We start from the raw sequence: 15,072 nt of genomic DNA on the forward strand, positions 1-15,072 counted from the left end.
GGAAGGTAGCGTGTTTCGGCGTCAACCATTGCCTTGCTCACATAATAAACTGGCCGTTGCTCCCCCTCCTCCTCTTTTAACAGTACAGCACTGACGGCCCTATCGGAAACTACCAGATATAGGATGAGCGGGTCACCAGCGGCGGGTATTGTCAAGAGAGGTACTGAACGGAGGTAGGTCTTGAGTCCGTTGAAGGCTGATTCGCATTCGGCGGACCATTCAAAAGCCTTACCCTGCCGTAGTGTCTGAAAGAATTGTCGGCAGCGATCTGTAGACCGGTTGATGAACCTGTTGAGTGTAGCGGCCATCCCCATCAACTTTTGGACTTCTTTTACTGAATGAGGGGAGCTGAGTTCCAAGATTGCCTCGGGTTGGCTTCGATTCCTCGGTGATTGACAATGTAACCCAGGAATTTTCTAGAGCCGATTCCGAACGCACACTTGGAGGCGTTCAGTCTCATTCTGTATTTGCGTAAGATGCTGAATGTCTTTTCTAGATCGGCTATATGACTCTGTTCTTCTTTGGACTTGACCACCATATCGTCGATGTATACTTCCATAGTGTGGCCGAGTTGCTCTTTGAACATGGCGGTGACCAATCTTTGTTAGGTTGCCCTTGCATTCTTCAGCCCAAAAGGCATAACTTTGTAGTAGTAGGTTCCTCTTGGGGTGAGGAAGGCAGTTTTGTCCTGGTCATCTAGATGCATAGCGATTTGATGGTAGCCTCTGTAAGCATCGAGGAAGCTCATGCGTTGATGACGTGTCGTCGCATCGACAAGCTGGTCGATTCTAGGTAGACAAAAATAGTCTTTGGGGCAAGCTTTGTTCAGATCTGTGAAGTCGACGCACACTCGCCAAGTCCCATTTTTCTTCTTCACCACCACTGTATTGGAGAGCCACGTAGGGTAAGTGACTTCTCTAATTGCCCTGGCGTCAAGCAGTTTGTCTACCTCCTCAACAACAGCAGCAGTGTGCTTCGCGGCTGACGGTCGGCCTTTTTGAATGATCGGCTTACATTTCAGATCGACATTCAGATGGTGCTGTGAAACTGACGGGTCTATTCTCGGCATTTCGTACGGAGTCCACGCAAAGACGTCAAGGTTGTTGAGCAAGAAAGTGATCAGCTGCTGCCTGTCGGCCTGATTTAGAGAGGCGCCGATCATGAGGAACTTTTTTGGGCTACCATCAATGTCAACTCGGTCTAAATCTTCCGTGGCCTTCTCATTTGGATACCGCCCAACATCGTCCAGGATCTCCCGATTCGGCATCTCGATGGAGTTTACTTGCAGTTCATTTGGCGTTCTGGCGGCAAGGAGATAACATGCTTGTGCCGATTTCTAGGATCCGCGGATTTGCTCAATGCCGTGTTCTGTTGGGAAATGTAGCAGTTGATGATAGGTGCTTGGGACGGCCTGCAAGGTATGCAACCATGATCGCCCCATGATGAGATTGTAGGGCGATGGCAGCCTGACGACCAAGAATTCCACGTCCACCGTTCTGGAGCCTGCTCGAACGAGTAAGCTGATCTTTCCCAATGGGTACTCTGGAGTGGCATTGAAGCCGAATAGTGGATAAGGAGACGGAGTCAGGTCTGACTCGCTGAATCTGAGTTTGGTGAAGGTTTTATAATACATAACCTCCGAGGTACTGCCCTGGTCGATAAGAAAGCGTTTGACGGTGAACCGGTTTATGCGCAGCTCAACAACCAAGGGATCGATGTGAGGGAGTGTTACACCAATCAAATCAGAATTGTCAAAGGTGATACTTGGCGTTTCTCGGGGCCGCTTTGCTGGCGTGAGTTGCTGTTGGGGGCCTGGATGTGATTGGATCGCAAGCACGGTTGGGGCTGCTGGCAGGCTGTATATCATGTAGATGGTGTCAAGCGAAAATGCATCCTTCGGACGGGCAGGTGTTTCGACCACACTCTACCGGACGCATTGGTGGAGACGTTCGTCCTTTACCAACTCCTCAAGATGATCTGTTGAAGCATGGCGGCCGTCAGTTTATTGCTGTCGGGTCTGAGATCATCGATCATTTGCCCTCGGGGGTCGCGCAGAAGCCTGGCGCACCGTTTGTTTGGATTTTGCTATTTCCGAGGCTAGATCGTGACGAAGGCGTTCGTTCTCAGCGATGATGTTGTCCAACCTCTGTTTGGTTTGCCTAGCTTGTGCCATGGTCGCTTGTATTGTCTTTTGCATTGGGTTTGGAGATGAGCAGAGGTCCGAGGCAAGTCTTGCTGCGATGGTTTTTGGTCCAAGCGAGTTCGCTGGAATGAGGTCGCCTCTCTGTGCAGTCTCGTCAGTGGCTATCAGAGGATCTTCAGTCATGCCTGCCATGGATGTATTTGAGTATTCCCACAGACGGCGCCAATTGTGGAGAAGTAGTTCGGAAATACTCTTCGGATCTTGGGAGACGCTGGTGATCCTCAACTAGTCACCTGAAAAGATACAAACATTTTGGTTGAGGGTGCCGGAATTAGCACTCCGACGGACAAGTTAGTTCAGATACTCAGGGTAGCTTCTTTACTAAGTTTTGTCAAGTGATTTTGTACATACCTTTCTAAATCTATGGTTCTTGTATTTATACTTGCTTTTTGGGCCTCGGGGCCTGAGCCTACTTTTATCCCATTTCCTTTTTATTCATTTGGAGCCACTGACCTCCGTCTATTCGGCCTTCCTAACGTATTCAGCGTCCTAGTCACACAACATGAAGCCGGATAGTATCTAATTTATGGAGTACGCATCTTCCGACTCTTCTACTTATTCGACTCCCACAAAGCGGTAGGACTTATATTGGATGTCATCTTTTTATGGTTTTTGTCGAGGTGATATGGTTTTTTGTTAGTTGAGTGTGATATAAAGTGAGAAAAGTTGGATCAAAAAATTTGAAACTTGAAAGAAGAAATTTCACCAGTCACTAGTTGCAATTTCAATGACATTAGCAGAGAGTGGAAATAGGATAAGTCCATTGGTTGGTTGTGTTATCACAAGGGTTGACTTCTCATCTGTTGTGCTTAGTGTTTAATCTTTTATATAGCCGGCCCCAAATCCAGATAAAGGAGGAGGGTTGTTTGTTAGGTAGCCCGATAGCTAGCATGTAAAAATCTCCATCAAATCCCTTATGAACATGAATGCTAATATGAATATGCGAGACTGAGCATATAGCTCTTGATAGAGTGGAATGGCAAAAAAGGATTTGTAAAACTGACCCCACTTGATTGGGACACAAGCTTAGTTTGATTTAATTTGGTTTGGTTATTGTAAGCAAGGGTTGTTACATTTCTCAATTTTTCTTTAAGTTGATATTGTATAGTCACCAACCCCATCTGAAAACAATTTGAGATGATTTTTTTAGAGCTGATTAAAAACTACGTATGTGATTTTCTCTTCCAACTTGTACTCTAAAAATTCACATAGTATTGAGCAGCAGGGCAGGAAATGATTGATACTGTTGGTTGGTTCAACCTCCACTCATTATTATATGTCTCTAGCTTTGTCAATTTATTTTGTTTTCTGTATGTATTGTTACAATCTATTAGTGAGTGGTATTGTCCCTAATTGTCCTTCCTGCATATTTGTCCAATACATACATAAGGCAGTAAAAAAGGAAATAGAATTGATGCTAACATCCAGTGGTTAATATAATTGAACCTTTTTTTATTGGTTTTCCATCTCTTTTGAAACTTTTTCAGGATCCTGTTATTCGTCCATTGGTTGAGCAAGACTCTCAAACTTTGCAGCGGTTGCTTCCAGAGATATCTCTCTGGGTGAAAAATCCAGACTATCACCGTGTAACCTGTGACTTCCCAAAAATATACTCGGGCATCTATAAACTTATGCCTACTACCTATTGACTATTGAGTATTCTTAAAAATATTGTTTATACACATTCTTGCTGCATATTCATGTAAGATTCTTATAGTTCTAGTTTTGCACAGGTTGATTGGCTTAACAAATTCATTGAAACAATGTGGCCCTATTTGGACAAGGTATGTTTACTTGGACATGAACTAAAATTTTTGGAGGTTTCTATTTTGTGTATTGATGGTTTAAGGTCCCTCAGGCAATCTGCAAGACTGAAAAATATAGCAGGGCCCATTATTGCCGAGCAAATTCCAAAATACAAAATTGATTCAGTTGAATTCGAAGCACTGAGCTTGGGCTCCATATCTCCTGCTTTTCAAGGTTGCTTTCCTTTTCTCTCAATGTTTCAATCACACTTGGGTGCCATAAAGTTAGACAAATATGAGTGAAGAAGTTTCACTCTTATGCCAGTATTTCATTTGACTAATTATTGTGATGCAATGAGAAGCTATGCATAATTTACATTATTGCAGCTCTTTAGAAATTTATTCGTAAGGTCCAATGGTTTGAAAACATGTTAATTAAGTGAGAATTCATGTAACTTGTTTTTATGGGAAACAAAATGTAAAATGTTCAATACTTGATGCCATTTCATGCCAAGAATGAAAGTGTATCTCACTGAGGAGAAAGAGTTGATAATGGAACCATCCATGAAATGGGCAGGAAATCCTAACATCACCGTTGTAGCTAAGGCATTTGGGTTGAGAGCCAGTGTTCAGGTGTTCGCTTGTTTGTTTTTTGTTAAATAGAGAAATTGATAGTTGTTAAAAATAACTAGTTGGTGTTGAAGAAATTGATAGTTGTAAAACTGCTTTGTTGGAAAAACTAACCTATGTGCACAAACAGTTGCAAAATGTTTGTGCTCTCTCTCTCTCTCCTTTTTTGGTAAGTGGATGAATGAACATTAGTTTATCGGGAGAGGACACTTCGTTACTTATTTGTATTCATTAGTGACTGTATGTTCCTTTGGAGTATTTCAGGTGATTGATTTGCAAGTATTTGCCTGTCCACGTATCACCTTGAAGCCATTGGTCCCAACTTTTCCTTGTCTTGCCAAAATCTTAGTATCTCTCATGGAGAAGGTACGTGGTAATGAAAAGTGGTAACTTTGGTTGATGAGATGTTGGATTAAGGGTGTGTTTGGATAGGATGAAAGATTTGTGGAAGGAGAAGAAACAGGAGGGAAAAGTGAATGAAATATAAGCTAAATTTTGTTCACTTTTTCTTTTTCCTTTTTCCTTTCATTTTCTAAATCTCTCTTCAAATCCTTGAATCAGCAGACACAGGCTTAGGATATTTTTATTCATCATCAGATTTTCGAAACTGCATGTGGGCTTCATAAGTAACAGTGTTTCTTTTTTACTGTCAAAAGTTTGATTCTCTCTCCCCCTCTTGGTCTGAGTTTGCAGCCTCATGTTGACTTTGGTTTGAAACTTCTAGGAGCAGATGCTATGTCCATTCCCGGCCTTTATAGGTTTGTCCAGGTATGTTAATTTGGTTTCGTTTGTTGCTATAACTCATTTTCTTTAGAATTCATTTTATTCGTCATTCATGTGTTAGGCACGTCTTCGTTGTATAAATTTCAGAAGGCAAATACTAAAGAGTCCCCCTGGGGCATTGTTTAACATTGGAACTAAGCTAAAAAGTTTATTGAAAATAAGTGAAAAGTGTATTATTTTTAATAAAAATTGCATTAAATTCAGTTAAAAGCACCTTGTGTTCTTCAATTCTTCTGTCTTTTTCATGTACCCTAGAGGCACTTGTTAGTAACACCCATTTCAGAAACATGGAACCACATGTGCAAAGAAGTCGTTTTTATCTAAAAAACACTTTAGTGCAAAGGAGGTCGGTACCCAACCCTTACCACCTCATAATGTGCAACCTAAGGATGAGGTGACTGCATCTAGCATCGTTGGTAAGTTTGCAAAGTTGTTTTTAAGGTTTGACTTGCATTTGTTTACTTACTAACTCAATTAATATTATATCCTTATAGCATCACATGACAGACGTGGTCGTGGCCCGACACGCGGCATACAGGCCCATCGCATTGTCAAGAAGGATGGGAAGATGTTAGTTCCTATACCTGAACAGTTTCGTGCACCAGTAGGAGACAACTAGCTAATGTGAATAATAGGATGCAAATGAAAACAAAACATCGATGTGGATCAAAATCAATCCTGGTCAGGGTACACAGCTCGGTGCGTTCTACTAATTTATTTTATTGGATTAGTAGGCTTTGTTATTTAAATCATTGAATTAACATTGACAAACAAATGAAGCAGATAATTGCAAATGGCAAAGTCCATCCACTACAATTCGGACACGCATGAATGGATTTCATCGGAGAGCCAAGTTAATTATGTATGTACAAGGCAATGCTTTTCAATTTTGATGATATTATTTATTTTGTTGTGTAGGGTAGAATAACTAATACTTGTTTGATTTATTTCAAATTAATAGGACAACATGATACAGATGCAAGTAGAACACCTCTCGCAGACTAGTGCGATCCCCTTGACCCCAGAGGAGTTGTCAGTCAAGGTGCTTCAGCCAAGGCCAGGTTATGTGAAAGGACTCGGCATGAGGCCTTCTTCTTCTGTGAATACAACTGTTGCACCTGCTGAAAATAATGACTATGTTCAACGCCTCGAGCTGCAAATAGCACAATAAAATGAACAAATTGCAAGGTTTGAAAAGTCAGAGAAGAAACAAAGCAAGAAGATACAAAGTATCATAGAGTGTTTGAGGCAGAAAGGTATCATGGGAAATTTTGAGAGTGGGGAAAGTTCAGATTCTGATGGACAAGCTTCTTGGTTAGTATATTATGTTTCTATGTTAATTTAGTAGAAATTTCTTCTTCAACTAAGATAGTGAACTATGCATGTAAAAGCCCGAGAAACATCACAAACACTGAAAAATGCACGTGGCTCCCAATTAGGAAACTACTTTGAAATTTGCACTATTCCAACATGTAGGCATGAAACTAAGTCGAAAACTATTCCAACATGTAGGCATGGAACTAGCACGGGACTTCCGGTTTGAAAACTAAGTCGAAAAAGACACTTTTTCACACTTAACCTTGAAAATAAGCCGCCAGAGGCCAAAATCGTGCAACAGCCATGAGACGGCCCGGGGAACACCTCAAACACCTCGGGAGGGACCAATGTGAGTTGTGAAAACTTACGGAACTAGCACGGGACTCCCGATTTGAAAACTAAGTCGAAAAATGCACTTTTTCACACTTAAGCTTGAAAATAGGCCACTGGAGGCCAAAATCGGGCAACAGCCACGAGACAGCCTAGGGAACACCTCAAACACCTCGAGAGGGACCAATATGAGTTGTGGAAACTTACGAAACTAGCACGGGACTCCCGATTTGAGAACTAAGTCGAAAAAGGCACTTTTTCACACTTAGGCTTAAAAATAGGCCACTGGAGGCCAAAATCGTGAAACAGTCACGAGACGGCCCAGGGAACACCTCAAACACCTCGGGAGGGACCAATGTGAGTTGTGAAAACTTACAGAACTAGCACGGGACTCCCGGTTTGAAAACTAAGTTGAAAAAGGCACTTTTTCACATTTAAGCTTGAAAATAGGCCACCGGAGGTCAAAATCGTGCAACAGCCACGAGACGGCCCGAGGAACACCTCAAACAACTCGGGAGGGACCAATGTGAGTTGTGGAAACTTACGAAACTAGCACGGGACTCCCGATTTGAAAACTAAGTGGAAAAATGTACTTTTTCACACTTGAGCTTGAAAATAGGCCATCGGAGGCCAAAATTGTGCAACAGCCACGAGACGGGCCGAGGAACACCTCAAACACCTCAGGAGGGACCAGTGTGAGTTGTGGAAACTTACGGAACTTGCACCAGACTCCCGATTTGAAAACTAATTCGAAAAATGCATGTTAAATTGTATATTTTATGGATAAGATAATAATTGTCTAACTTGCATTTTTATTTTTATTTTTTTTGTGTTTCATTTTTTTGCAGATTCGAGATTTGATATGGACATGCTTGGTAATTTGGAGGGTAGATGGTAGCTCATTTTGTGTTTTTGTCCATTTTACCTTACATGTATTTTGGTTGCGTTGTAAATTTTCTATTTTTGTTGGTATTACAGGGCATGTTGGGTAATCTGCCTTTGATATTTTATTTTTCTTGATATTAGTAGACATGTTTTTGTTGGATATTAGGAGATGTGTTTGGTAATCCGCATGCAGTTGATATTATATTTTTGTGGATATTAGTAGACGTTTTTTGTGGATATTAGGAGACATGTTTATAATCCGCATGCAATTCATATTATATTTTTGTGGATAGTGCTGAAATTCGATTGTGATGTTTATGAAAATGAACAGATTTCTGTATTGATTTGTAATAGATATTTTATTGAACAGGTTTTTGAAATGCACAGGGAACTGTTACTGAAAAGAAAAAATTTCGAAAGAAAATAGTACCCCCATTTTCAAATTTTTAATTTTTATTAGTGACGAAATAAAAAATGTCGCTATTAGTTTTCAAAAAACATGACGAATAATTTTGTCACTAATGATATAATACCAAACAAATAATTTCGTCACATTTGCTGAATATTTCGTCGCTAAATTGAAATATTTAGTGACAAAAATATTTTTTGTCATTGAAGAATTTTCTTTTCTGCTCATTTTAGTGACAATTTTTTTTGTCACCTTAATTCATATCGTTGGTGAGGAAAACTTTCGTCACTAAAATCTATTTGGTGACGAAATATTTCATCGTGAAAAACAATTAAAATAAAATATTATTTAGTTTTGACGACGAAATTGATGTTATAGAGGACGAAAAATTCAATATTTGGAGACGAAATATTTCGTCGCCAAAAATCAAAAATAAGCGACGAAACTGTTTTTCGTCACCAGGTACTTTCAGCGATGACGTATAGGCCACGAATGTGGTGACAAATTTTTTCGTTGCAGATCACTTTAGTGACGAAAATTTGATGTTTGGAGACAAAATCAGTCTCTCACCAAAGGCTTTTTTTGTTATAGTGTCATTATCAGTGCAAATATTCATTTTCTCTCTTCTCTTCATACTTTCATTATAGCGATCCCGGTTTTCCCTTTCGTGCTTAACTGTAATCCGGATTCGGTTTCGTAAGGGTGCTGTTGTCTTATCCTCTTTCTATCCCTTTCTCTTTGTGTTTGAGCTTTGGGTTGTGTTGGGCAAGTTGGGAATAAGTTGGTTGTGTTTTAAAACGTAAAATCTTTGCCCAGTTTTTGGTCTCTCTGCTCGAGCGGCGCTTTTGACGCTCGAGCGGGACTCTGTTGTTGCTTGTCCGCTCGAGCGGGGGTGTTGGCGCTCGAGCGGGAAACCACCCATCCAGTATTTCGTCTGCAGTGGTAGACGCTCGAACGGGGGATTGGCCGCTCGAGCTGGAGTTTGTGTCCGACGTTCGCGCGGGGAGTTTGACGCTCGAGCGGGCACCATGTCTGTAAAAGTTCTGGGAGCGTGCATCCGCCGCTCGAGTGGGGGATTGGACGCTCGAGCGGGGATCTGTGAGTAACGCTCGAGCGGGGATTTTGCCACTCGAGCGGGGCGACTTTTATATAAAGCCGAGATCCGACCATTTTGTTCACTTTTCAATATCCTTTCTCTCTCTTACTTTTCCAAAAAGCTATTTTGAGAGTTCCTCTCACTAAAACCCTAACTTCTCTCTTAGGATTGGTCTAGTAGGAGTTGTTTTATCATCTTGGGCCTTTACAAAAGTTGTGTTGATCGTCGAGGGCTATCTTTTAATCTGAAAATTTCAGGATTTGGAGCATTTCCATTTCTTTATCTCCTTCGTTGAGTCCCATCATTCGAGGTAGGAATAACCTACTCCATCTTATGAGCTTTGTCTTTGAATTTTAGCATTTTGATATGTTTGGGGGTTGTTGGGTAATTTTGAGAAAGTTTGGGCCTTTGTGTAATTTTACAAAAGTTGGGGTTTTAAATATAAAAACCTATATGCATGTTAGGCATAGAGAAATGAGATTAATGTCGGGACATTGATGGAAATGAAACCTTAGGGTTGTTTTGTGAATTATGGTAATTTGCCCTAATTGGTTTAATTAATTAATGCATATAATTAATTGAAGCAAACGAGAAATTGAATTGAGAATGTTGAAATTGGGAATGTATAGGACTAAAGAGTGTAGTCGAATCTTTTATTGCTCATCTAGTTGAAATGTTGATATATTATCCACTTGTGCATTTATTTCCTACTTAGAAATAATTGTTTTGGGCTACCGGTGGAGGGTAGTGTTGATTGTTGTAGACAATGCATGATGATTAGGCAAACTAAATCTAATCAATTGGATGTGTCATAGAGTATGACGGTTGATAGAATACATTAACTTTATGTATTGGTTGATTGTGCATATGACCAATGTGTTTATATGCATTATGTGTAGACAGTTGATAGAATACATTAACTTTATGTATTGATTGATTGCGTATGTGATTCTGTGTTTATATGCATTACTTGTGTATGAGAGGAGATGGGGGACGTACTCCACGGTTTAGGGGAAGATGAGGGATGTACCTCTAAACCGGTTAATGGTTAAGGGAAGATGGGGGATGGACCCAGAGATGCAGCTCATATGCTCTCCGATTGTAGTGAGGATACAGCTCATTTGCTTATCTGTTGAAGTGTTGATACAGCTCATATGCTTATCTATTGTAGTATTGATATAGCTCATATGCTTATCTGTTGTAGTAGTGATATAGCTCATATGCTTATCTATTGAAAAGTTTGTTTGATTTGATATAGCACTAAAATGTATATCATCATCATTTGTGAAGTATGTAAGTAGTTTATGTGTTATTGATACAACACCAAAATGTGTATCCACCTTGAATTTCGAAAATGTTCTAGTGATGAACTATAGTCTCATCAAATCTTTTGGCCAAAGTGCTGAACCTTGTTTTCAAACTCAAAGTTGAATAAGAAATGGAAGTTGAATTGTAACCTAGACTTGACCATCATGGAATTGTAATAAGATGTAAATGGAAGTGTAAGTGTTGACCATCTACCAGTTGCTAATCTCTTAGTCATTGTTCATAGTTGGTTTAGTATATCTCTACTGGGCTGTGGCTCACCCTATATGGGGACATCATTTTCAGGTACAGGTAGCATGCCATCTCTAAGGACATAGCTTGGGAGGCTAGAGGCGAACATACTTTGGCTGTCTTATTTTCCTTGATTGTATTACATATAGTTTTAAGCCAAGGGCTTAAGGTGTAATTGAGTTAGCACTCTCTTTTGTAACCAAGTGTTAACTTGGAAAGTTGTAAGCCCGTAGGGCATTTGCTTTTGTGTTGTAAACATGTAATACTGTTGTAATGAAATACCCTGATGAATAGATGAATGTGGACCTTTATGTATCAATGCATGTCCCTATATGGATGAGTTTAATGTTATTTTTTTGAGGGCGTTACATTCATTACTTTGCATCTTCATATCCAACCTTAGCCTAACCCTATTTACTCTAATCTATCATTCTTACATTCTATTTCATTTTGAAATAAACAATAGACAGTAAAGAATACGTTTTTAAGCAATTTTTTGTATAGAGAAAAAAAGTTTTTAATTATTGTTCATTGTTTTCATAGGTTGGTTTTCCGAATTGGTTTGACACTGAGCAACCGAACAAATTTCACATGTTTGAAATTAAGTATCTGTACAAATATATTATGTTCGGCATTAAGTATTCATATAAAACAACTGGAACCAATTTTTTTGTGTTCGGCACTGAGTATCTGAACAAATTTCACATGTTATGAATTAAGTATTCGGACAAATATATTTTGTTTTGTATCCATATGAACAATTGGAACTCAAAATGGTCAGATTGTATAGAAAAACAGAGACCCTCTTTGTCTCGGAAACTCTTTTCATCTCAAATGAATCCAGAATCTCTCTTCGTTACTTGGAATTCCAAAGACCCCAAATGTGATTTTTGTTCCTCTATTTATTGGTAGTGAGGTGTACAAAGTAGATTTGTATAAGATTTTGGGATTTTTAAGGTTAGAATGGGTATTATTTGGGGTGTCCAAACAAATAAATAAAATTTCAAATTTATTATTTGGTTGTTCAAAGTAATGGGATATCTAACCTACTTTTTGGGGTGCTAATAGAAGCTCCCCTCCCGTTAATTTAACTTGGTTGTGCAAATGAACATAATACCCTTTAAATACTATTCATAATTTATCTATATATTAAATTATCATTTTATTTCTTACAATTTTTTTTTTTTTTTTTTTAATTCCTTGACTTTGTATTTTTTTCCCCCTATAAGTTATTGAACTTTTATAAGTTAAAAAAAATATCAATCATTAATGAAAGTAAGAAAGAATATCCATGTTTCTTATTTGAATTAATTTTAAGATTTAATTTAATAAAAATAATTTAAATGAGAGAAACAAAGATGGAGATATAAATTTTAGATGTAATAAATAACAAATTATTTGAGTATTTTATTATTTTAAAATAATTTTTTTTCAAGTAAAATTTCATTTTAATTGTATGTAAGAAATGATAAATTGTTTAAATAGTTTATTATTTTCAAATAATTTCTTTATCTTTCATTCCCTATCAATTAATATTAACTTATTGTAATGTGATTAGATATTTTTTCACTTTTATATTTATTTTTAAAAAAATTGTAAATAAAGTGAGAAATATTGACCTTTTTTTATTTTTATTTTAAATATCCATCAATTGAAAATTGAAAGATTCAAAGATGAAAATTAAAATTTGAGAATAATATAGGATTGTGAAAAGATAAAAATGACATTTTTTTAAAAATATATTTATGAGGTAGTATTTGGTAATTTTTAGAAGTCAATTTTTTTTGGGACATTTATACACAAGCCCTAATTTATGAACTTATACTCCATTAAATCCAAATTAAGATATTTTGGACCTTTAAATCCCATTAAATTTTTAATAATCGAAATTATTATTTAAACGATGATTGTTCATCATTTATGATTATCTATACAGAAATATGATGATTTGATATTTATTTTGATTTTCAAAACTATAAAATATCAACTTTCAAATTGAAAAAACAAAAAAAAAAAATTATGTGCAAAAAAGAAAAAATATTGAAAAAATTTAAAATACTGAATTATTTTTTTGTACAAAATTAAAAATTTTGTGTCTATAAAAGAGTATGATAATGGAACATTGACGTGCAAAATTGAAAAAAAAAAAAAAACTTTAAAAATGAAAAAAATTAATAATGTTTTTAGTTTTAAAACTGGAAAAACTGTTAATGTTCTCGGTTTTATTGGATAGTTGAATCAAACCAATAAGTAGAAGGGCAAAAACGTTTAATCTTTTACTCTATTTTTTTTCATTAGTTAGTAAAACAATTATCTGGAACATTACTATGCAAAATTGATAATATTCTTAATTTTAAAAATTGAAAAAAAAAACTAATAATATTCTCAGTTTTACTAAATAGGACTTATTAGTTCAAAAAATCTTAAATAGGATATGAGATACTATAACATTTGTAACTAAGACTTTTAAATAATTAACTCTTTTTTTTATTGTAAATATGAAATGTTATTATATTTATTTTTCTTTTAATACAAAAATATGTTTATAAAGTTAAAGAAAAATTTATGTTTTGTAAGTTGTGGTATTGGGTGATGTTAGCTAACATTGATGAAAGAAAAAAATGATGAAAAAATAGAGGAAAGAGCATGAGAAAAGAGAACAAATAATAATAATAATAATAATAATAATAATAATAATAATAATAATAATAAATAGATTGCAGTGACACTATGAAAAAATGAATGAGGAAATTAATAGAAAGAACCAAATGAAAGAAATAAAATAAAGAAAATGAAAAGAGAGAAATAATTCTCCAAATAAGTATTTTTCATACCAAAAAAAAAATCAAATACCTATATGTATTTTTAAATTTTTATTCAAACTCTAATTTCTCAAAATAGGTATTCATAAAATTAGTGGTCTTTTTAAAAAATAAAAATTGACATCTTTTATATTTTGCTTTGTAATTTTCAAATGAAGAATTGTATTTAATTTAGTATAAGGTTTGATAGTGATCAATTTGTTGGCTTCTTCTTTTTCTTCTTCAATTTTTTTAATTTTATTTTAAGATAAGGAAATGTGTGGTAATTCTACTATATATGTGCTTGTTATTATAAAGATTTTAGTTCTATGTAATAAAATGAGCAATGATTCCTTTTTTTTTTTAAATTTTTTTTTTAACTATAGATTGAATTTTTATTTATTGTTTAAAAACACATTTATTGATCTAAGTTAGGGTTTAATAACACATAGAAGGTATAATACGTTAATCTCTAACTTTTTTTATTATTAATATAGATTTATATATATAAATGAACCGAATACAAAAAGCTTAAGATTCTTTCATGTTATAGAGCAAAACATAAAACATTAAAAACATATCTAAATTATAGAGTAAAACTTGACCCAATTACAAATTTATGCAATATTCAAGAATTGCTCCATAGATCCAAGGAGTTCATTTTACTCTATAATTTATGTATGTTTTTAATATTGCATAGATTTTATCAATTACAAATTAGAAACTGTATCTTTTTAAGTATTTTATCAATGAAAATTATAAGTTTTTGGTTCAATATTTTCATAATATTTTAACAATTTAGATTTTTTAATATTGTATAGAATTTAATAATTTTTGTTCAACATTATAAATATCTTTATAATATCTTAACAATTTAGATTTTTTTTATATTGTATAGAATTTAATAATTTTATTCAACATTACAAAAATAATGTATGAGTCTATTATTTTTTTTGTAAAATCTTAGAGAAAGGTGAGTGAAATTTACTATTTAAATATATAAGGATAAAGTTGAAATTCTTGACTCATAATACATAACATCAATATAATATCAATATATTTTATTAAATAAATTAATAAAAAATCCATGATAAAAGAATCTTAATATAATAATTTTAAAAGTAAAAAAATTCTATAATTTTTGAAACCACGTAAGATAAAGGGTAATTTGCCCTTAAAATTCTCATTTTCGATCCGTGTGATAAAGTGAGTAAATGTAAGCTCTAGTGCTAAGGGCATCCACAATGAATGTGTTAAAGTTTTGTTATATGACAAAAAGTGTTAAAAGTGAGACAAAAAAATATGTGTTAAGGGTT

General features: G+C 35.6%; 3 long non-coding RNA genes across 3 annotated transcripts; all 3 read left to right on the forward strand.

Moving 5' to 3' along the window:
* Nucleotides 1-3,597: 3,597 nt before the first annotated feature.
* On the forward strand, nt 3,598-4,183 carry LOC145789939 (uncharacterized). Its single transcript, XR_014328437.1, has 3 exons — nt 3,598-3,789; nt 3,937-3,987; nt 4,062-4,183. It is a non-coding gene; the product is annotated as an uncharacterized LOC145789939 (long non-coding RNA).
* A 173-nt stretch (nt 4,184-4,356) lies between these two features.
* Nucleotides 4,357-5,434, forward strand: LOC114266509 (uncharacterized). Its single transcript, XR_014328439.1, has 3 exons — nt 4,357-4,581; nt 4,843-4,944; nt 5,272-5,434. It is a non-coding gene; the product is annotated as an uncharacterized LOC114266509 (long non-coding RNA).
* Nucleotides 5,435-5,855: 421 nt separating this feature from the next.
* LOC114266508 (uncharacterized) lies at nt 5,856-6,705 on the forward strand. The gene is made up of 3 exons (XR_014328440.1): nt 5,856-6,060; nt 6,145-6,223; nt 6,323-6,705. It is a non-coding gene; the product is annotated as an uncharacterized LOC114266508 (long non-coding RNA).
* The last annotated feature ends 8,367 nt before the right edge of the window (nt 6,706-15,072 follow it).

This window comes from Camellia sinensis, chromosome 4, assembly GCF_055761805.1.
Source record: "Camellia sinensis isolate YWXY chromosome 4, ASM5576180v1, whole genome shotgun sequence".
Classification (NCBI taxonomy): Eukaryota; Viridiplantae; Streptophyta; class Magnoliopsida; order Ericales; family Theaceae; genus Camellia; species Camellia sinensis.